Genomic DNA, 26,008 nt, shown 5'->3' with positions numbered 1-26,008 from the left:
TTTCTCTAGTCACATTTAGCTGTTTCTGTGTAGGTGTAGAGTAGTCAGCATTGGATGAGTCAGGGGTTTCATCTTTTTCATGTGACTATGACTTATGCAGACAATACTGATTTAGAATACACATACATGCACGGATTGTGACATCTCACTCATTAAGGAGATATATAAAGATACAGGGTAGGTGAGAGACAGTAAAAAGTCACGTAGAGTAATCTTAGGAGGAGGAGGAAGATGAGGGACTGGTCTTACTGTCTCAGGGTGGGGACAGAGGTGGAAAAAAATTCACATATAAATGGACCCATGCAGTTCAAAACCAGGTTGTTCAAGGGTCCGCTGTACTATAAATGAAAAAATAATGTAGAAATTTTTGGGGACATGTTTCTTTTCTGGTTTTTTTTTTTTTTTTTTTTTTTTCTGTGATGGAGTTTCGCTCTGTCGCCCAGGCTGGAGTGCAGTGGAATGATCTCAGCTCACTGCAACCTCTGCTTACCAGGTTCAAGCAATTATCATTCCTCAGCCTCCCAAGGAGCTGGGATTACAGGTATGTGCCACCACACCCAGCTACTTTTTGTATTTTTAATAGAGACAGGGTTTTACTATGTTGGCCAGGCTGGTCTCAAACTCCGACCTTAGGTGATCCGCCCTCCTTGGCCTTCCAAAGTGCTGGGATTACAGGCGTGAGCCAACGTGCCCGGCACATGTTTCTTTTCTAATATATTAAATACATATAAAATAAAATTCCATAAAGAATTTTATTTATTTATTTATTTTCTATATGCGTGTAGGGCTGCAAATTGATTTATAAAGATACTTATGTACGTAGGTTATAATACCTATGATTTTCATTTCAGGTAATTAACCTAACCATGGTCTGACACAGATGAGAACTGGTTGCAAATTCTTCCACTTTGTTCCCTCCATTTCCCATCTGAAATCGTGGTGTCAGCAGAGCTGTGCTCCCTTTGAAACAACCTTGCTTAGAGAGCTTTGCTAAAACTCTTTCTCTCTACCTTGTCTTACCATTATGGATTTATTCTATTTCTATTTCAGTTCAGATTTCAGGAGGTATGGTGCATAAATCAAAATAACAGCAACAAACTGTCAGCACAATCAGAATGGTTAGTTAAGGAGTGTTTAATAGAGGGTCTTTCTGCAAAGCATACATAAGATTGAGTAAATCAGCAAGGCAGATGTAGTACTCCAGACTAGCAAGGTTAGGTAGTCACAACAGCTGCTCCTCATGCCATGAACTCAGAGACACTGAGTTCATGAATAGGGTAGACTGGAAGGCTCAAGCTGTTGTTGTTTTTCTACACATCTGATGCCTTGGTGGCCTTATTAGTGTCCTAGGGCTTCCATGACAAAGTGCCACAAACTCTATGGCTTAAAACAAGAGAAATTTATTGTCTCACAGTTCTAGAAGCTGGAAATCTGAAATCTAGGTGTCAACAGGCCTATGCTCACTTTCAAACTTGGAGAATCCTTCTATGCCTCTTCTAAGATCTGGTGTTTGCTGGCCATGTTGGAATTCCTTGCCTTACACATACATTACTCCAACCTCTGCCCCCATTGTCACATGGTCATTTTCTGCTGTGTCTTCTCATGATATTATTTTCTTATGAGGATGCCAGTTATATTGGATTAAGAGCCCACCCTGTGCAATATGACCTCATATCAATTGACATAATTTCATCTGCAATTACTCTACTTCAAAAGAAAATGCTTGCATTCTGAGATAGTTGATGTTAGAAATTAAGCATATATGGGTGGGACACAATTAAATTTCTAACACTGAGGATAATTAGAAGCCTGGGCTGTTTGGACTCTTGATACAATGGCACCCTTGAGATAGCCAAATTTCTTATTGAAGCTGGTTTCATCCAGAGTAAATGTTCCAAGAGACAAAAAGTGGAGCTGCCAGACACTTAGAGTTTAAGCTTTTAAACTAGTACAGCTTTACCTCCTTTCCATTCTATTGACCAAAGTTGTCATTAGATCCAGCCAATTTGTGAGAAGTTTCTACTTCATTCTTCCAAGGGAGAAGTTACAAGGAGTTAGAAGTGATCTTTAGTCTACCTCATATCTCAATTCAGCTGACCTAAACCTTAATTCCAGGATTAAAGATTATAGTAGTTCGATCTTTAATGGTATATGGCAGATTCCCATTGACTAGTATTAGCGGGCAACAAAATATTAAGAAATGCTGTTATGAACCCCATAAAATCCAGACACAGTCCTTACCCTATGAGGAAGTAATGCAATTGCTCTTTACATTTGAAACCAGTCAACCAGCCAGTGCAATGAACCCTTTACTCTGTCTACCAGACATGTTGCATGAAGAATGCAAATAACTGCATTTAGTCTTAGGTTCAAAATCAATGTCACTGGACCAAGAATCAAAATATACTTAAAAAGTCCAGGCATGGTGACTCACACCTGTAATCTCAGCATTTTGGGAGGCAGTGGCGGGTGGATCACTTAAGGTCAGGAGTTTGAGACCAGCCTGGCCAACATGGTGAAGCCCCATCTCTACTAAAAATACAAAACATAGGTGAGCCTGGTGGTGGGTGCCTGTAATCCCCATTACTCAGGAAGCTGAGGTAGAATTGCTTGAACCTAGGAGGCGGAGACTGCAGTGAGCTGAGATCGCACCATTGCACTGCAGGCTGGGCAACAGAATAAGACTCCATCTAAAAAAAAAAAAAAAGCTTAAACTATAATGCCCATATCTGTTGTTTTTTTGACTTTTCAATAATAGCTATTATGACTGGTATAAGATGATATCTCAGTGTGGCTTTAACTTGAATTTCTTTGATGATTAGAGATGTTGTGCATTTCTTCACATGTTGGTTGGCCATTTGTATATTTCTTTTGAGAAATGTTCACATTCTTTGTGTAGTTTTTAATGGGGTTATTGTTTTTTTCTTGTTATTTGAGCTCCTTTTAGATTCTGGATATTAGTCCTTTGTCAGAGGCATCATTTGCAAATATTTTCTCCCATTCTGTGTCTGCTTAGTCTTTTGATGATTTTTTTTTTGCTGTGCAGAAGCTTTTTGGTATAACAAAGTCCCATTTGTCTATTCTTCTTTTTGTTGCATTTGCTTTTGGGTCCTTATTTGCTTAGGTCGATGTTCAGAAGGGTTTATTCTAGATTTTCTTCTAGGATTTTTATAGTTTCAGGTCTTATATTTAGGTCTTTAATCCATCCTGAGTTAATTTTTATATGGTGAGAGATAGGAGTTCAATTTTATTCCTTGTCATATAGGTATTCATTTTCTAATTACCATTTATTGAACAGGGAGGTACCTTTTCCCCATTTTTGTTTTTTTACTTATTGAAAATCAGTTGGTTGTTTATACATTGTTCTTGGGAATGTAAATTAATCCAACCTCTATGGAAAACAATATACAGACATCTCAAATAACTAAAAATAGGACTACCATTTGACCCAGAAATCACACTACTGGGTATTTACCTAGAGGAAAAGAAAAAAAAATTACATAAATAGCTGCAAGTGCTACCATGGAAGAATTGAAGAAAGATTCAATATCACTACATTGCGTAGCTCTTCTTCAAAGGGATCCTTTATCTTCTCATAAAGGAGACCAAGGTCTATAAACTGCTTTTGCTTTGGAAATGGGATAAGAAAGCATGAAACATCTGTATAGTCAATCAAGTCAGCTTCCCCAACAGACCTAGAATTTTATCTGCTTATATAGGTTCGCAGCACCTTAATATACTGCCAACTATTTATTTCACATGAACCTCATGATAAATCATCCACTGTTGCAGATTTCTGGGGGATCAAGGGTCTATTATCTACCCCATCTGTGTTTCTTATAATATTAGTCAACCTATCTTCTCTTACTCCCTCAGGCGGTCTCATTGACCAACTCCAACCAGAAGACAACAAAGCCTGCCTGATGCAGAAAAAATAAATTTGTTCCTCAGACAATATAGTATTTAGAGATAGAACATGAGAGTGCAAAGAATACCTTTCTCCCCAGATGTAAGAATTCTCTTTATAAATGCATTTCCCACATTATTCAAACTTTCTTATTTAAGTTATTTTGTTTTTTATTTTATGATTTGATTATGATGGACAGAGTGAAAATATACAATTTATTTCATGACTAATCATGAGAAGTTTATTTTCAGATCTGTTTGACAGGCATTGACCGCACATCAAAATACTAATATAAAAACCAGATATTCCCTCATGGATATAGTTTTGAATTGCATACAGGACTATTGAATTGGGTTATCTGTGGTATTTTTCAAATTAAATATGAAAGATAAATATTTATGTTTCTCTGTTAGTATGTGTGTGCACATGCCCGTGTGTGTGTGTTTGCGTGCACACGTGCACACACATGTATTTGAAAAGCCAAAGGCTGGACAGTGGAAGACATCTCTAGTTGTATTGTTTTTTAGAAATTTAAACTTATAAAAAATGGGGAGTTATTTTCTGGTGATAAAAACATAAAAAGGGCCGGGTGTGGTGGCTCATGCCTGTAATCCTAGGACTTTGGGAGTCTGAGGTGGGCAGATAACCTGAGGTCCGGAGTTTGCGACCAGCCTGACCAACGTAGGAGAAACCCTGTCTCTACTAAAAAATTAAAAAAAAAAAAAAATAGCTGGGCGTGGTAGCGCATGCCTGTAATCCCAGCTACTCAGGGGGCTGAGGCAGGAGAATCGCTTGAACCCGGGAGGTGGAGGTTACAGTGAGCTGAGACTGCACCACTGCCCTCCAGCCTGGGCAACAAGAGCGAAACTCTGAAACTCCATCCAAAAAACAATAAATAAATAAAATAAAGTAAAACATAAACAGTTTGAACCTAAGTGTTGTTGGTAGCATGGCTTCTGCTATGTTGAAATGTGCAATTGATTAAGAAGTAAATTAGCCACAATATAAGTGGCGATGAAAATAATTTGTTTTGTTTTGTTTTGTCGTTGTTTTTTCCAAGGCCTTGTTTCTAGTAATCACCAAGGCCAAACTATTTCCATTCTTTTCCATACAACCAGTGTTCATTCTAATTAAATCACCTGTTTCTCTAAGTTAATTAATATGGATATCTGTCACTTATATATGAGAAGTAAAAAATAATGTATAGATGGTAACTTTATAAGTGTTCCCAATAATAATTGTTCAACATCCTTTCTACAATTCCAGGGAACTCACAAACTTATTATACACCTTCTAGCAGATCTCCAAAAAGATAAGTGACAATGAGTCTTTGCATCTGATTATTAAGTAATTGTTTTTTTGTCTTTGAGTGCATTTTGTTAATCGCTATTTCTAATTGAAATTTAAGACAATATGATTTTAAATTAACATTGAAAAATCCAAATGTAATCACGGAAAAAGTATTAGTCTCTTGGAACTGTGTTTAACAAACAAGTATACTTTTTATTCTTAATATATGTGACTAAATATTAGCATCAGTTTCCACAATCTTCACAGCAGGAATGCAGACTTTACATTCCTGGAAAAGTACAGCTTCTGCCACTTTTGCATGTAAAAAATGATTTGTTTATCTTATTAGTAAAATCAACTAAGTGAAACCAAATTGGATGTGCCTGAAGGATCCTTTTGGTGCATTTTTCAAGTGGTACATATATGGTAGTTGCAGTAGACTGCAAAAACTAAATCCTTTGTTTATATCAGATTTTCCTATACACATTGAGACCTGCATAAAAATCTAACCTAAATCATTCATTAGAGCCTCATAGAATCCTTGCCAAACTTTGAAATATACTACAATATATTATAGAACTCTACTGAAAAACACGAAGGCTCTATTTGTGAAAGAATAAAAAAAGTAGCAAATACATTAAAACTTAGCAGGGAAAATAACTTGAATATTTATGCATTTTGCATATTTTGAAATATAATTTTATTTTACATGCTTTACAAATAGCAATTTATTATAGAATAGTTACATATCTCTTTAGGTTTTAAATGAGATTTTATATGTGCTCATATAATATTAACATTAATTACACTACTATGACAACATAAATGTACACAATAAGTTTATAATTGTCTCAGATTTCTCATGTGCCCTACAAATATATACACCTACTCTATACCCAGAAAAATGTAAAATAAAAAAAATTAAAAATAATAATATTTAAATTGAATTTTTAACATTTACTTCTCTATAAATGGGAATATCTTCTCTCACAAACCTTCTATGAAAACAAACAAACAACAAAAACTAAAAACACTGATTGTTTTAATTTGTATTAAATCCACCCCCAGGGATGGCTGTGCAATCAATATTGGCCAAAATATAGCAGTTATATTGTATGGCAAGAGATGGCATAGATGTGGGAGGGGGATCAGGATAAGATATCTCTTAAAACCATTACTGTATCAACACTACAAAATATCTACAAAGAATAAATATGATTTAAATAATTAATACTGAGACTAGAATTCATACTTATTGAGAATAGAGTAGGTAAGGATGACTGAACTATAACTGTAAGATTTTGTGGCATTTATGACATCTCTTAGAGAAATAAGAAAGAAAATAAAAGGTATGGGAGAAATTTGAGAAATTGATAAGAAAGAAAAAAATTAGTTATAGGAATTTAGATGAATTGATGTTGATTATGAGGTGACAATGAGTCACATAGGGAATAAGATATACCATAAAATGTATATATTGAGAATACAGAACTAATATCTGGAAAAAGGACTAGTTACTAAATTCATTTTCAGAGTCAATAAAAGCTTATAGAATATTCATCATATATTGAGAATAGAAGTATAGTTCTATGCATGCATAAAACCAAAGAATCTCTGAAGATTCAAGCAGCATAGGTTAAGTGTTCAATACTATGAAAATGTCAAGTAAAACGAAGAAGAAAAACGTAGACATAGTTTTCAGGAAGACGCACATTTTTCTATAAAATGGCAATGTTGTTATTTTAGCTCAATTACAGGTATAATTTCAGTGGCAAACATGTAGTCACAACAGATGTACAATTTGAGACAAAAAATACAGTCTATTAAAATCTCACGTTAAAATTCATTTTAAATAATGGTGACCTGGAAATATTTAATGCAGAGAACACAGAGATAATGTGGAGAAAGTGATTGAATGTGAAGGAAAAAATATTGAATATGCGATCTTCATCCCAGAGTAATGGGAAAAAATGGAACATCAAAGAATTTACAGGAGATATCAGAGTTTTCCAATTGATAAGTGAAGCATGTCAGTGCAAAATGTGAACGTAGGTTATTATCAGAATGGAATATTAGGATTAGGAAATCTATATAACAAACGACAGGTTTTACACAACTGGTCTAGATATCAGGAATTTGATTTAAGGGATAAGCATCTATCTACTAAACTCATAGTCCTAAAAACTAGTATTGTATACTTCATAATAAGTACTAGACATATGCACAGACATCTAATAGCATAAATTGTGCTATAGAATACCAACATAATAAAGGAATTTTGTCTAATCTGAGAGGAAATGAGTTTAACGGGAACACACTGAGAATGAAATGAGCTACAATAGCCAAGCTTCTATAAACTCTCAGGGCTCAAGGTTTCTATTTAGGAGAGAGATCCACACGGAGAAGAAGCCCATGAAATTAGAATTAAAACTTAGCATTGCAGGCCGAGGCAGGAGGATCACGAGGTCAGGAGATTGAGACCATCCTGGCTAACACGTTGAAACCCCGTCTCTACTAAAAAATACAAAAAATTAGCCAGGCGTGGTGGCAGGTGCCTGTGGTCCCAGCTACTTGGGAGGATGAGGCAGGAGAATGGCGGGAACCCGGAAGGCGGAGCTTGCAGTGAGCCCAGATCGAGCCACTGCACTCCAGCCTGGGCGACAGAGCTAGACTCCGTCTCAAACAAACAAACAAACAAACAAATAAAAACTTAGCATTGCAGGGAAAATAGAGTCGAATTAAAGAGGAAATCCAGATAAAAGTGGTAGAGGGAAACACCCATAAAATCTCAGAGAATGAATTAATATTTTTCATTACACACACACACACACACACATACACTCACACATATACACACATACACATGCATAAGTAGTTACTATAAAATTAGAAAATATATCATCTGCCTTAAATTCGGGACAATTAAATTCACATAAAGATGAGAAACATAAAGTAATAAGGTCAATATCACTTTGAGACACTGAGAAAAATGTCCTTGGTACAACATTATGGTGGGAATTATAAATACATATTTTTCTGTGTCATATAAAATTGCAATTTTGTGTTTCATGTAATATATTAGTCAAAGCTCTTTAGACAAACAGAACTAATAGGATATATATTAATGCATAGAGAGAGATATATTATGAAGGCTTGGCTCACATGATTAAGAAGGCAAATAAGTTCCCCTATAATTTGAGTCTGCAAGCTGGAGGCCCAAGGAAACCAGCGATGTAGTTTCAGTGCAAACCTGAAGGCCTGAGAACCATGAAGCCAGTGTTGCAAGTCCCAGTCAAAGTCTCAAGGTTAGAGCACCAGGAGCAAGGATAACCTAGGGCAGGAAAAGATGGATGTCTCAGCTTAAACAGGGAGAGAAAATTCAATCTCCCTTCACCTTTATGTTCCATATGGGCCCTCAAAGGATTTGATGACGCCCGTCCCCATTGGTGAGGGTGATCTTTACTCAGTCCATTGATTCAAATCCTAACCTCTTCCACAAGCAGCCTCACAGACAAACCTAGACGTAATGTTTTACCAGCTATCTGGTACTCTCTTAGCCAAGTTGACACATAAAATTAACAATTACACATGGAAACCTGACACCTTGTAGGCTCCAACAACAGTGTCTAAGATACTTGATAGCTTAAAGAATATGAAGTATGAAGGGATTTAAAGGATCTAAAATTATTAATCATGAAGACAAATAAGAGATTGAAAGGTTTTAGTGGTTTTAATTATGGGAGTCATGTTTCTATAAGCCTCACCATATTAGCATGTAACAGCTTATGTTGAAAAGGGAAGAACTGGGCCAGGCACGTTGGCTCATGCCTGAAATCTCAGCACTGTCGGAGGCCATGGTGGGCAGATTGCTTAAGTTCAGGAGTTCAAGACCAGCCTGGCTAACATGGAGAAAACTCATCTCTACAAAAGGTACAAAAATTAGCTGGGCATGGTGGCTTGTGCCTGTAGTCCCAGCTACTTGGGAGGCTGAGGTGGGAGGATCATGAGCCAAAGGTGGGAGGCAGAAGTTGCAGTGAGCCAAGATGCACCACTGCAATCCAGCCTGGATGACAGAGGGAGACACTGTCTCGAAGAACAAAAAAAAAAAAGAGTTGCATAAGATAGAAATCTTTTATTTGTTATGAATCTTGCAAAAAAAATGCTGAAATAAGTTGTAAAGTGCAATTGTAAGTCTTACATAATACCAGATCATCAGGACTGGCTTGATTGTAATTGTCCCTGAATTCTGAGTGTGGGAGGTAGAATTGATATGGCAATTTATGTCACTTTAAAGACTATAATATATCATCTGTTCTAAAAATTATACCTATTGTTTTGTCATTGTATTTTTTCACCAGTACAATTTAGCTCTTCACATTTATGCTGAATTTTGTGTATATGTATTTATAATACAAACACGTCTTACAGTGATTAAGGAGTATACATTATTTTATCCATTTTTGAAAGTTCTAAATGATTAAAAGTGCCCATTGCACGTCTCACAGATTATTTTTTATTCTCATATTTATAGAGGAGATGACTATAATTGAAAGTATTATTTTGACTTAAATTTTTTTCCTGGTTTAAGAATGACTTCATAAAGATGATTCACTTAAATGCAAAGAAATTCACTGGGATATTTGTATCAGCAGAATAAATTAGAATTGTCCTTCATGTGAATGTAATTTTCCAAAAGAGTGGGAAGTGAGTTGAATAGCTTTCCATGATTTAAAAACTCTCAGGAGTGTTTGAAGAAAGAGTATAGCTTTGGAGAATAGAAGTGAATATTTTTTCCTTGTACAATTACAAAGAAAAGAAAAATTGCTGCCTACAGTGCTGATTTCTCTACGTTGGCTCTGGAGCAAACAACCACAGGAACGAGAAAATTAGATGGTTTTACAATTTAATACACTCAATTCACCAATAAACACCTTAACAAAAGAACAGTCACAGATTTTTTAACTCAAAGTCAGAGATAATGATCTTCCTCCCTTCGGAAAATTTTAGATATCAAAGAAAGCAGTAACTGTCTACTTGTAGGAAACACTGCTATGATCATCTTTCTGAATTAAACCATGAACAAAAATATTCCAAAAGCAGTTTGTAATATTAATACAGATACACTTCGTGAAGCTTTTTGTAAAACAGGTCAAAAATATAAATAAGACATGTTTAAACTTTTACCTTTGTCAAATTATTTATATTCACATTTTTGCAAGCTTGCTTAAGATGTACTGAGGAAAATTTCCTCAGTACAATATTCTAGTGAAAACTGCAAATACTTATTTTCTGTTCCTTATGTTATAATGAATTTCAATGTCTTGTTCTTTCAGCATATTTTCTTCCTAATACCATCCAGTAAGCAATTGTTTAAATCTATTTTTCCTATTTATATGCCCTTTCTACTCAATTGTCTTTTAGACAATTTTGACCCAACCATTCATCATACCTAAATTGCTGATAATATCATTGTGATCTCAATTCTATACTTTTTTTTTCTAATCCACATAATATGTCCTATGTAAATTATTAGCCATACCTCTACTTACCATCAAGCCTGGTTTATTTATAACTTTTGTCTAGGCATAATTAATAATAATGCCATGTTTTTCCTCAAAATTTTTCTAGTTTTGTGGAGAAATTTATGGTGACCCTAAAGCAACTATATTAACTCCCACCTACACTTCTGAAATTCTGCCACGATTTTTCCAAGTACAAAAACTACTTGAACCACTTCAGCCTTACAATATTTTCCCATTCTCTGGAATTTGTTGTAGGTCACTTCAAAAACTAGGTAAAGACTTTCTATTTTTAAAGAACTATTTATTCGTTAAACACTCATCAAATCTTTTCTCACTTATAGCTCTTGATTTTCCAGAGTAGATATCTAAGGTTGTGAAAGCCAAGTACTCATTTGAATTTTCCACCACTTTCTACCACTATGGTGATTTCACATATGCCTGTGCTGCTATGACACCTATATCTTGTGTTTCAGATTGCTCGAGTAGTTATTTCTTTTCTCATAAACTTATTTAGAGGAAATTTCAGAATTACAGAAGAAAAGGAAGACAATAAACAGAAACCACCAACCTTGTCAACCAGAATTAATGATTTTAACCATATCTGTTTCCTTGAAATAACTTCAAAATAAAGTATAATAATACAAATACACTTGAAGTGATCTTTAATCGTTATTTTAAAGTACTTTCACTTAATCCTATCCTAAAGAAGCCAATTATAAGAAATTTTGTGGATCTCTTCCCAATATATGCATATCTATGCAGAATATAAAGTGTTATGGAGCTCTACTTGAATTATTATGATTGTTGTCCAAATACACTCACAATTTATTTCTTGAACAGTATTTTAATGATGGGCAGGAGCTGGCTAGCATTGGCTTGGAAAACCTCATATTTCTACTCGTAGCTTGAAATGAGCTACAGTGGAAGTATTTATACCATGCTAATTGGCAAACATTATAAGTTAAAACTTTAAGTTGAAGAGTTGATTGACTAGCATACCACTGATTATATCTCCAATCTATCTCATTTTCCACTTAACTGTTATATTGTATTTTTTATACTTACAACAAAATCAAATTAGCTATTACCTTTACTAGTGTAAATGTCATGGTCCTTCCTTCCTTTCTCCCTCCCTCTCTTTAGTTCTTTCTTTCTCCTTTCCTCTCTCTCTTTCCCTATCTTTCTAATTTGCTACTATAGACAATAACACCATGTATATTTTCCCTTGGCACACAGAGGTTCTGTGTCTCCCTTGGGAGACAGAGGTTCTGAGTTCCAGAGTGCACTACTTTAGGTTTCAACATGACTAGCTATAGAGTGGTTGACTCTATAATACAATTGCGGGAAAATAGTTTATACATTATTCTACTGGAAGGTTGTGATTTCTCTAAAACGAAAGTAAAGACTGTATTGGAGAAAGCCTTTGAGGCTTTGGTTCCCTTTCCCCTACTTCCCACATTCTTAATCTCTGAAATATGAACATGTTGACTGGTTACAGCAGTGATTTTACAATGATTTGAAGACAACAGTGTGGTAATGGCCAAAATCCTAAAGATAACGAGAGCTGAAAAATGGAAAACATCTAAACCCTGAGATTGTCACCGAAGCCCTAAAACAGCCCTTGATGGCTTATAACTAGTCTGCTTTATTTGCATGAGAAAAGTAAACCTATTGCTTTTTATAAAAACAACTCTGTAGATTGACCAGTACTAGCAACCAAAATAATTTGTAATGACCAGGTGAATTTATATGTGGCTGAAAATGCATAAATAGGAACAATATATTTATATATTTATGAAGGAATATTGACCACTAAAATAGGCAAAATAATTGCATTTCCTTTCTACTACCAGTGGGAGAACTTCCACTCTTTAAAAATAATTTTCTCATCTGCATAATTTTCTCTACATAATATTTTACTTACCAATGCTTAAAATAAATGTATCTTTAATGCACTTAATTTAAGGATAAGGTTATTTACTTTTCCTTCATGGTTTTTAAGAATTTTTAAAATACACATTTTTAATATGGAAGAGGAAACTTTAAGCAATTTTTTAAGTGGGAAGGGTACTTCTGAAACATTGCTAATATTTACTTCTCTTATTGCCCAGTTGGTTCTTCTTGCTTGCTGCACAAAAAAAGCCAATACAATGAAACGGTAGGAATGTTGCAGCAGAGAAAGGATTTAATTATGGCAAAGCAGGTAAACAGGAGGACAGACGATAATTCTCAAATCTGTTTTCCTGAGAATTCAGAGGCTAAGAGTTTGCAAAGATAGTTTGGCAAGCAGGGGGTTAGGGAACGAGGAATGCTGATTAGTTGGGTTGAGGATGAAATCACAAAGAACCAAGCTGTCTTCTTGAGCTGAGTCAATTCCTGGGCTGAGGTCACAGGATGAGTTCAGTCAGTTTCTTAGTATGGGTTACCTGTCCTGGTGGCACCAGCTGGGCTATCAAAATTCAAGGTCTGAAAAATACCTCAAAGACCACTCTTAGGGTTACCATAATGATGTTATCTATAGGAGTAACTGAGGAGTTTGCAAGTCTCTGCCTAGATGACTCCTGAGCCATAACTCTAACCAAGTGGACAATTTATTAGTTTTACAAAGGTCATTGGAGTCCCCGAGCATGGAGGGGTTTAGTTTTGAGAAGGGAAAATTATTATCTTTGATTTTAAGTTTAATTTTAAACTAAATTCCTCCCATAGTTAGCTTGGCCCGAGCAAAGACAGCTTGTGGGGTTAGAAGCAAGATGGAGTTAGCTATGTCAGATTTCTCTCATTGTCACAATTTTTGCAAAGGCAGTTTCACTTCCAAGTGACAGAAATGTCCTTAATTGAAATAACAGATCTCTCTCCACCTATTATTCTGATTGTTGAGTATGAAACTTTCAGTCTTTCAATCTTTCCTTTCTCCTTTATTTTGTAAGTAAATCTGTCTACAGAAAGGGTTTTTCTGCTCTGATATTTTAGGTTTAACCACCCTGCATGGAAGGCCACCTCTGCATAGCACTGCCACCACTTTGTGGCTGTGGTGGAAACTTTCAAATGCTCATCGATATCTATATTCTTCTTTTCCTTTGCACACACACACGCTCACACACGCACACTATACGTTGAAATTCTAGCTTTTTTTTCTCATTAGGAATGATGGTGTGAATAATTTTTTTGTAATGAGAGGTGAATAAAATTGATATGCAACATTTCAGCACCCCCAATCCCAATAAACAATGGAAAACAAAAAAGAAACTTTCATATGCTCTTTCTTATGCTGGCTGACATGGAGAGGATGGCCAGGACAATTTAGAAGCTCAATGTTGAAGATAATACCGTTTTTATACTGGAATAAGATGGCCTCACCAATCTATGCAGCTTCTCTCCAGCTTTAATGAACAGAAAATAAATTTACTATGTGTTGGAACCATTATATATTTTTGGCCTCCTTGTAACAGCAATTAGCCTATCCTAACTAATAAAGTGGGTGAGTTTGTCTAATCTAGATTTTGGTATTAGGATGTGCAAATGCCACTGACTATAAAATATTATTTCAAACTTCAATAGTATCTTACAAAAGATAGATTAAGGCTATGTATTTGAAGTTTATACCCAACATTATATTTCTCTGGGTTCAGTACCTGAATGGAGAATGTAAGTACCATTTATTAGGCCCACTCCGAGATCCCAACAGCAGCACGATATATTATTAGTTCTTGCTCAGTGAGGAAATTTGCCCTTATTTCCCAGTTGTTAGAATTACAGTCATTAGTGTTATTAATAATAATGGTCTTACATTCATATGACCTTTTAAAATTTTGCAAAGATATCTTATACAATACCATATGATAGCATTTAAAAAATTAAAAAATATTGCACACCTGCTATATATAAACATGAACTAGATACATTAAAAGAGCAAATGTGCTAGATATTTACAGCAGATATTAAATCTTGTTTTTAATTAGGCTCACCTGACTTTTTTGTAAAAATAATATTAAACTAGATAAAGTGGTAATGAAAAATGTTGCAACATCAAGAACATCAAAGCATATGCTTCAGGAAAACAAGATTGAATATTACATATAATAAGTGTAGGAAAATAACTTGTCAGGACTTTTCAAATTGTAACATATTATGATAAATAGCCTTTTAATCTTCAGTTTAACTTTTTAAGCTTTATTATTGGATTTTGCAAATAAACAGTTTTATGCTAAATAACTGAAAAGTTAAACATTCATTTTAGTTAAACATTATTCAAAGAATAATGTCAAATATAATTAATATTGTATATATTTTTATGTACAATAATTCATTAATACTCACCAAATATAAATATGTATTTAGTAAAGTATAGATCCAATTTAAAGTTCTGTCTTTTCACTTCAACAACTCTTTTATTTCCTACTCTTTCCAGAGGCAATTACTAATGTTATAATTTAAATTTTTCATATATAAATATGTCTTTTCAAAAATATGGTTTTGGATTTTGCTTACATGGAATAATAGAATATCATTTTTTACTAGACATGATAGTTTTGATGTCAACGTATACATAGGTTTATTTTTACTGGTATATTAGTCATCACATGGTATAATATTGTTTATAAATTATTTCCTATTCATAGACTTTTGAACTCTGTCATGTTTCTTCTGTTAACATTTTCAGAGAACATTCTTATACATGTCTCATTCAGAGTTTTCAATGTTTTTACATTTTCATTTTGTTTTAATTTGATGCATAACAATTGTACCTATTTATGAAGTGCAGTGTGATGTTCCAATACATATATACATTGTGTAATGATCAAATTAGGGCATTAGCATATGTACTACCTCAAACAACTGTAATTTCTCTGTGGCAAGAACATTCAAAATCCTTTCTTTTAGCTCTTTTGGAGTGTACAATACATTATTGCTGACTACAGCCATTCTAGTGTGCAATAGAATATCAGGACTTACTCCTCCTCTTTTCTAACTGTAACTTTGTATCCATTGACTAAACTTTCCCTACATTCACTTTCTTCTACTCTCCCCAGCCTCTGGTAATTAGTATTCAACTCTACTTCTATGAGATCAACCATATGATCCAACAATCTCATTATTGGTTATATATCCAAAGATGATGAAGTCAGTATGGCAAAGAGATATCTGCACTCATATCTTTATTGCCACACTATTCACAATAGTCAAGACATAAATCAACTGTGTCCATCAACAAATGAATGAATTAAAAAATTGGGGCATATATACACAATGGAATGCTGTTCGTCCATAAGGACAAAATCCTGTCTTTTGTGACAATTTGAATAAAAGTAGAGGACATTATGTTAAATAAAATAAGCCAAGCACAGAAAGACAAATATCACTCATATGTAGAATCAATATTTTTCTTGTATCTTCTTAAGATACTTTTGCTCTAGTGAGAATTTCATTTGCCACAAAAATTCTGGGAATTTTCTTTGAATGCGTTTGAGTATATAAATTATTCTGTAGATAATTAACATCTGTATAATACTGAGTCATCTCAAAAATGAACATCACATATTTCTCCATTTATCAAATTTTTCTTTCATGATATGCAATAAGTTTTTTTCTATAAGGTCCTTGCACTTTTTGTTATAAGCTTAAAATATTTTTCTACTATAATTCCTAAAAAGAGATTTCTTGCGTGTAAAAAGGCTATTAATATTCCTACATTGATTTTATATTCAATAACTTTGCAAAAATTGTTTTATTGGTACTTTGCTTAGATTTTCTGTGATATTTTACATAGACCAACATATTTTTAAATATTAATCATCATTTGTTGTTCCTAATTTTAATATTTTCTTATATTTTCTTTATTTTACCAGCTTGATCTCTGTTACAATATTTTATAGTCACACTATGCTAGTCATGTTATTAAAATTTTAATTTCCATGTGTTAAAGCAACTTGGATGATACTTATGAAGTTGAGAAGATATAAATAAGTTCTATTTAATATTTCAAAAACAGAAATATTAAATCATCAATAACATTCATATTTAATAGTATATCTACTAATGATAAAAGGCAAAATATGTTAAACAAAACAGACATAGTATACTCAATATATAGTAGCAAAATTATTAAATATACATTTTATGACTATGGTAGATCTTCATATAATGAAACTTTTATATAGTAAATATGGATTTGTACTCTGGAAAATAGTGTCCTACTTGGGCTGAAGAGATCCTTTAATGAGAAAAGTAACAGATAAATTTATGATTCAGTATGAAATCTACAAAGTTGTGATTCTAACTAGCTGCCTAATGCCGGAAAGTATAAGCTAGGAATTTTAACTCATTTACATATTTAGTTTTTTGTCATCTACACTTTGTGTACATGAATCTTTATATTAAATTCAAACATATTATCAATGTGTTATAAAACTATTTATTTAAATATATAATGTGAATTTTCCGTGTTTTGAAATTCCATTCAATAATCACCCAATTAATTGTTCTAAAGATTAAAAAGTAGTGGAATATCAGTTTGTTTTATAAAGATGATTAGCTATAGATTGATTTCAAAATATACATAGCTGAATGTTATCCAAATTATTTAGTTCATCATCAACTAGTTAGCCTCTACTATTAGATATTAAATATATAGGCTTAATTCACCCTTCCCTTAAAGCATTTCTCATGGTCTCCCTGGTATTATATAACTAGTTTGGTACTGATCCTTTTTTCCCTTCTTACCTTAGGCACTCCTTTTCAGTATATTAACAAAGGCCTAATTCATCTTTACATCTTGTTGAACAAAACAGCCCTTAATGAGAGTTGGTAAGATAAATACATAACTGCTATAAACTGGTTTTTGATCTTTTAACAAAAAGTGAATGACAATACATATTGGTTGATATAATGTATAAGTTAAAAGCACTTAAAATAGCACGTTAAATTAATTATTTAATAAGATTTGTTAGTGCCACTTGGATAAATGTTTTCATTAAAAGTTTTTAAAATTATCTAGATGACTGGCTAAAAAGAAGTTCAAATAATAGTGTAATTAGCTAACTTGCATTAGATAGATCATGTATTCTATGTACTTATTTTTCCAGCACTACTTCAATTTTTTTTATACATATTGGTGCATGTTGATAATTGAAGCCAGTTGCTTCATTGCTGCCTTGCTTCCAATAAAACTCTAGAGGTCACAAGAATACAGATTGAATGAATATCATTTCAAACCATTATGTGCAGTCATATTAAAAAGCAGGAGATAAGAGGAAAATGTTGATAATTGTACTCCACCCACTATAAAATTTAAATTGATTTGACTTTAAGGTGAAGGCTAAAAGCATATTCAATATACTAAAAAGCATAAATCTATACTATATTGTTCAGCACACTGTTATTACTAATAATACATCATTTTCACTTCAGACTTTCACTGCAGAAAGTTTTAAGAAAATGATCGCAATCAATCTTTTAATAACCTGAGTGTAGTTCAACTTAAATCTAATATCTATAGCCCAAAGAAAGATATTTAGTCTTCTTTGCCTTATTTCCCTTATGTGTAATGAAAAACAGTTTTAACTAGATTTCTACTTCAAAATTTCTTTCCTTCCCACTCCTCTGAAGTTATAACTTATTACTCATAGTCAGAAGGTACTGATAGAGAAGAAAAAGGATTGTCAAAAGGGTAGCAATCTACTACCCTCTACCTTGTCCAATTGAAACCAAGATGCTCTTGACTATTCTTTAATTGCAAGTCTATGTAAAATTTATTGAGAGTAGTGGTTGCTGGGAAAGAAAGAAAATAATCGAGAGAAGGAAAGGAGGATGGAAATTCAAACAACTTAAATGAATTCGATTTCTAATTTTCTCAAAAATTTAAGCTATTATGATTTAATCACAAATTAGTAAATATAGTTTTACTGATATTTCCCAAACTAGTTGTTTAATTAAGAAATTTACTCATTCTGATACAGAATTAAGCATTTTTAATATTCTAAACATGTATTTTTTAATTTCAGTAATTACTACCATAAAACAGAATAAACCAACGCAAATCATCTTTTTTAGGTCTTTTATATATTGCCCTAGAGTGTTAAATACCAGAATCAGGATGTCAATGAAACTGGGTAACTGAGTAGCATTTCAGGCTAATTTTTTTTTTTCTTCTCCTCCTTCTTCTTTTTTCTTAATCCCATCAGCTTTACTGTCTTTTCTTGGAGGTGGGGGGAATGAAAGGGAATTTTTACAATAATACAATTTTTAACTGTGTCTCTTAAGAGTTTATTTTGGGTTGGTTTTCCAAATGTCCAACAATGATAGACTGGATTAAGAAAATGTGGCACATATACACCATGGAATACTATGCAGCCATAAAAAATGATGAGTTCATATCCTTTGTAGGGACATGGATGAAATTGGAAACCATCATTCTCAGTAAACTATCGCAAGAACAAAAAACCAAACACCGCATATTCTCACTCATAGGTGGGAATTGAACAATGAGATCACATGGACACAGGAAGGGGAATATCATACTCTGGGGACTGTGGTGGGGAGGGGGGAGGGATAGCATTGGGAGATATACCTAATGCTAGATGACGAGTTAGTGGGTGCAGCGCACCAGCATGGCACATGTATACATATGTAACTAACCTGCACAATGTGCACATGTACCCTAAAACTTGAAGTATAATTAAAATAAATAAATAAATAAATAAATAAAAAAGAGTTTATTTTGGCCAGGCGCGGTGGCTCATGCCTGTAATCCCAGCACTTTGGGAAGCCGAGGCGGGCAGATCACCTGAGGTGAAGAGTTCAAGACAAGCCCGGCCAATATGGAGAAACCCGGTCCCTACTAAAAATAAAAAGAATTAGCCGGGCTTGGTGGCAGGCACTTGTAGTCCCAGCTACTCAGGAGGCTGAGGCAGAAGAATCTCTTGAACCCCAGAGGCAGAGGTTGCAGTGAGCCAAGATCGTTCCACTGCACTCCAGCCTGGGTGTCAAGAGAGAAACTGTCTAAAAACAAACAAATAAAATAAGTTCAATTTTATAGTCCTTCTCCTCCACTTACCCTTGCCAAAGGAAACACATGTAACAGTACATCTACAATTTTCTTCTACTGTGCATATGCATGCTTTTGGCGGAGTTCCCTCAAGATGTTATTAGGCAGAAGATGAGGGAAAGTCATATTCAGGGGAATGAATACAGCATTGTTAGCAGTTTATCACTCTGTCTTCCTTCCTCATCTTGATCTTCAGTTATTGGCAAATATGGCTACTGTTGTCTGTGTCCCCTCATTGTCCTTCTACAGCACAGAGATTTCCTGGATCCCTGATGTTTGAAAAGAGTTGAGGGATGTTGACATAGGTTCTCAAAGTGATAGCATTGTGTCCGGTTGCCATAGGGGATGCAAATTGGATGACTCACTTTCCAGTCTAAAATATTAATTAGCTCTGAGAAGATTTGATTTAAACTATGTTATCTGACTTGCTTGCTGGGTAAGGAAGGATTGGAAAAACCTGCCCTCTTTTAATAGATGGGACCATATCTACCTCAACTTAGCTTCTTAAGTATGTTCCTGCATCTTTTTAGTTATTATTACTTGATTATTAATTATTAGTTTACAATTAGCTATTTAACAGTGAGATTTCAAATAATTTTTCATGGTAGCAGCATAGATCAATTATTGGTTATAACTGTTAATCACTTGATGCAAACACTACTATGCCTGAAATTTTAATTCTACTTGTAATAATTCCATGTTATTCTCATGGTAATAATTTTCTTAAAACATATGTCCCCAGGTCACTGATGCAGTTTTATTTGTTTTGTATATTAATCTCTTTCATTTACTCCTTCCATGAGTCAGTCTCACAAGATTTAAGACTTAAGACATTAAATCCCTAAGTAGACTTAATGTGGAATTCTTAAATTAATGAAGTTATTTTCCTGCTATAAATGGTATTGGCCTCTCTAGCATATGTGAAGTAATTTTCTAGGTGCCTGAGCATAGTACTCCTGAGAATTTCTCTGGATTTTATAGCAAATAACTTAGATTTACCCCCACCAACACTACCTATTATCTGGTCTTGGTCAATAGACACAAGTAGAAGACATAAGGTTATCTAAGCCAGAGGGATATTGGCATTGACCCTTCTCACATTCAAAAAAAAAAAAAAAAAAAAAAAAAAAAAGGCTGCAATTGGTTAAGGTACTAGATGTCAATGGGGTTTTGGAAATTAGAACAACCTGATGAAAACAAACCAAATTAAAATTCTATTCCTAAATGTATTGTTTGCCAAACTCTGTACTTTTCAGAGATACTGCAGTAACCATGATTGCCCAGTGTTTGCTGCTAAGTCTTATGCCACTGTTATAAAAAATTAACAGGTTTTTCAGAGTCTCTTCTAAATTCTAGAAAAAAGAGGTTATAATTAGTATTAATATAAAATTTCTACTGACAATTCAATCTATAAAAATTTTAAATGGCATATTTAAAAAATTCAATATTTAAATGAAACACACATATATGTATATGTAAACAGGTATATATAACTATGTATGCATATGTATATTTTCATATGTAAACACATATGCTGATATATCATGTATAAAGTTTTAATGTGTATGTATAGGTATATATTCATGTATATGTGTATATATAAGTATGTAAGCATATTTACATATATTATTTAACATTTAATTATTAAAGTTATTATTCTTACTTTACCTGAGTGAATTAAAAGTTAATTTATACAGTTTAGAAATTTAGATTTTAAATTTTTTAAAAATTTTTATGAAAGACTGAAAAGTCTACTCCTAGAAATGCTGCTCTTCTGCAGCTCATTTTGTAGTTTGTTTTTGGACAGATTATATTTCCAAATAGTATTTGTGAGCCGCCTGCAACACTTACTGAGATATCGCTATGGAAAACTTACATCTAAGCTAACTTATTCATTGCCATCTCTCCAGGCACACATATTACATGTTTTATAATATTCATATTTTATAAGATTCATATTTTACAATATTATATAATATTCAAAATTATAATTTAAAATAATATGCCTAACTCTCTAGGTCTTGACCCATTTACTTTAGACATTATATATTTACTAATTATATCTTAGATTAAGTATTTGAATGCCTACACTTATTTATTCCCCTTTTAAATCTTCTTCTGGGTCAGAAAGTCACAGAATTTTTTGTTTGTATTAACTGTCTTTAATTCAACCTCTCAGCTGACTTTTAATTAACAGATACATTGCCTCCAGATAGAGGGCGAACTCTACGATTTCTGTTTTCCAAACTTAGACCTTCAAAAGCCATCACATTTTATATCTGCAATTATGTTGGCCATGCAGTAATAAGTGTGAAAGATAGGAATAAACCATAATTTGGAGTGGGTGAGCAAATAATTAGAATATGCTAATTTATCATTTCAAAATTATATTTCCTATTTACAATAATATTCAAGACTTCTCAGAATTATACAATTTGTGTGGTGATAAGAATGGGAAGGGAGATGGCATCTCTGGAAATGAACATCAAAATAGAAATGTTTATAGGATTCATCAGAGTGCAAACTTAAGGAGCAGCTTATTGTGGCATTCAGCAAAACTTAATTGCCATTATATTTGTTGTAAAGAGTTCTATAGATTTAAAGATATGGCATTTGAGTATGTGTCTTCCATGATTATAATCCATATGTAGTGGAATGTAACTCTCATTTTAGAACTTAATACTATTAGGAAAGACTTAATGACAATATGTACATTCCAGAAGTTTAAATTAAAATGTAAGAAATATACTAACCATATCTGCATGTCAGTAACATCATTTATAATATTAAGTCTAAAGTAGAGACCCTTGACTTCCTTTAATATTCCTTGTATCTATTTTGTTTAAAAATATTTATTTTTTATGATCTTTAGCAACATTACATTTTCATATATTGAGGCATGAAATTTTTATATTTTTCTAATTTTCAATCAAATTTATCCTAGTATCAATATGGGTTTCTAGTGCTAAGTGTTAAATTTATATAAACTTCATGCACAATTTTAATATGTATGAAATATTTATAGTGAATTATGTTAAGATCATTCTTGCATTATGTGACTTTTATTCATGCTTTATCATGTTACCTCTTGTTTGTCCTTTGTCTTACAAGTTTCCAAGCTGTTTTTTAGCATTCTAAACATTTAAAAACACATTTGCAATATAATTATACATACATTTTCTAATACATATTTATACAATCATTTATAAAACAGCTTATGAAAACACATACATTTTCCTTTTTCATACCCATGCCTTTCATTTGATTGAGAGCAAAGATTATGCCTTTTAAAAACATACACACTCAATGTGTGGCCCCTAGTGGGTGGTCAATGACGTTTATGAATGAATAAACATTTCTGCAACCTCATTAACAAAAAATGCAGAGTTTTTGCCTTTTGGAATTGTAAAATGCTGTCAAATATAATTTTGGGTGAATACATTAAAACAATATGGGTATTCCACAAAGTTATTTATAATATTTTGAATAAAAATAAAGATTTTGATCAGTTTTTAGGGAAAAAATTCATGCTGATACACCTGACTCTTTTCTAATAAATGGCAAAACTACAAAGCATTTGCTAGAAAGCAGAAGTCCCTAGATTAGCAAATACACAATGCATTGAATGCATCTTTTATAAAGGATTCTTTCAAAGATGTGGGTTACTGACTTTTAGAGTTGATGGGGGTAGATATTGTGTCTTACTGAGAGAAAGTTTCTCTATTTTAAATCACATTGGAATTTAAAAAAAAAGAAAAAAAAATCAAAGTGAATTTTCCCCTTAGACTGGGCTAGTTATCTCACCTTTGGATAAGAAAAAAAAAAATTCCATTAGTAACAGGATCATTAAATAAAAGTACTAAATATAATCACTGAGCACTTTATATCTGCCTTATATTATTATTCCCAGGCAAATAGATGCCAACAAACAAGCAAATGCAGTTAGCTAATGTATTAGTTCATTCTCACACTGCTATGCAGAAATACCAGAAACTGGGTAATTTATGAAGAAATGAGGTTTAATTGACTCTGTCCTGCATGGCTGGGGAGGCCTTAGGAAACTTATAATCATGGCAGAAGGCACATTTTCGCAGGGCAGGAGCAGACAGAATGAGTGCTGAACAAAGGGCAATAGCCTTTTATAAAACCATCAGATCTCATGAGAACTCACTACCACAACAATGGCATGGGGGTAACTGCCCCCATGATTCAGTTACCTCCCACTGGGTCCTACCCATAACATGTGAGGATTATGGTAACTATAATTCAAGATGAGATTTGCGTGGGGACACAACCAAACCATATCATTCTACCCTTAGCCTCTCCTCTATCTCATGTCTTCACATTTCAAAACACGATCATGCCTTTTCAACATTTCTCCAAAGTCTTAGCTCATTCCAGCATTAACCTGAAAGTCCAAGTCCAAAGTTTCCTATGAGACAAGGCAAGTCACTTCTGCTTATGAACCTGTAAAATCAAAAGCAAGTTAATTACTTTCTAGATACAATAGAGGTATAGGCTTAGGGTATATGCTTCCATTCCAAATGGGAGAAATTGGCCAAAAGAAAGGAGTGGCAGGCCCCATGCAAGTCAGAAATCCAATAAGGAAGTAATTAAACCTGAAAGTTCCAAAATGATCTCCTTTGACTCCATGTCTTGCATTCATGTTATGGTGATGCAAGAGGTAGGCTCCCATGGCCTTGAGCAGATCTGTCCCTGTGGCTCTGCAAGGTACAGCTCACCATCCTGTCTGCTTTCACAGGCTGGCATTGCCTGTCTGCAGGTTTTCCAGTTGCACGGTGCAAGCTGTCAGTGGATCTACCATTCTGGGGTCTGGAGGATGATGGTCCTCTTCTCATAGCTCCACTAGGCAGTGCCCCAGTGGGGACTCTGTGTGGTGGCTCCAACCACACGTTTCCCTTCTGCAGTGCCCTAGCAGAGGTTCTCCATGAGGGCTCTGCCCATGCAGCACACCTCTGCCTGGACATCCATGCATTTTCATACATTCTTTGAAATCTAGGTGGAGGTTACTAACCTCAGTTCTTGTCTTCTGCACACCCACAGGACCAACACCACATGGAAGCTGCCAACGCTTAAGGCTTGCACCCTCTGAAGCAACGGCCTGAGCTGTCCTTTGGCCTCCTTTATCCACAGCTGGAATGCAGGGCTGGGGTGCTGGGCACCATGTCCCAAGGATGCATAGAGCAGGAGGGCCTGGCCCTGGCCCAGAAAACCATTTTCCCTCCTAGGTCTCCAGGCCTGTGATAGGAGGTGCTGCTGTGAAGACCTCTGACATGCCCTGGAAACATTTTCTCCATTGTCTTGGCAATTAACATTTGGCTCTTCTTTACTTATGCAAATTTATGCAGCAGGCTTGAATTTCTACACAGAAAATGGATTTTTATTTTCTATTGCATCATCAGGCTGCAAATCTTCCAAAATTGTATGCTTTGCCTCCTCTTGAACACTTTGCCGCTTAGAAATTTTTTTCTGCCAGATACCCTAAATCATCTCTCAAGTTCAAAGTTCCACAGATCTCTAGGGCAGGCAGACTGGCAGACTGTTGCCAGTCTCATTGCGTAGCAACAGTGACCTTTAATCAAGTTCCCATTGAGTTCCAAAACTCCATCTGAGACCACCTCAGCCTGGACTTCATTGTCAATATCACTATGAGTGCATTTTGGTCTAAGCTATTCAACAAGTCTCTAGAAGTTCCAAGCTTACCCACATCTTTCTGTCTTCTGAGCCCTCGAAGTCTCTAGGAAATTCCAAACTTTCCCAAATATTACTGTCTTCTTCTGAGCCCGCCAGACTCTTCCAAATTCTGCCTGTTACCCAGTTCCAAAGTCACTTCCACATTTTCAGATATATTTATAGCAGTACCCAACTCGCTGCAGTACCAATTTACTGTATTAGTTTGTTCTCACCCTGATATAAGGACATACCTGAGACCATGTAATTCATGAAAAGAAAGAGGTTTAATTGACTCACAGTTTCGCATGGCTTGGGAGGCCTCAGGAAACTTACCATCATGGTGGGAGCATCTCTTCACAGAGTGGGAGGAGAGAGAATAAGTGTCAAGCAAAGAGGAAAAAACCCCTTATAAAACCATAAGATCTTGTGAGAACTCACTCACTACCATGAGAACAGCATGGGGGTAACTGCCCCCATGATTCAATTACCTCCCACTGGGTCCCTCTTATGACATGTGGGGTTATGGGAACTGTAACTCAATATTTGATTTGG

The sequence above is a fragment of the Pan troglodytes genome, chromosome 1 (assembly GCF_028858775.2).
Source record: "Pan troglodytes isolate AG18354 chromosome 1, NHGRI_mPanTro3-v2.0_pri, whole genome shotgun sequence".
In the NCBI taxonomy this organism is placed as follows: Eukaryota; Metazoa; Chordata; class Mammalia; order Primates; family Hominidae; genus Pan; species Pan troglodytes.
This window is presented reverse-complemented; position numbering follows the sequence as displayed.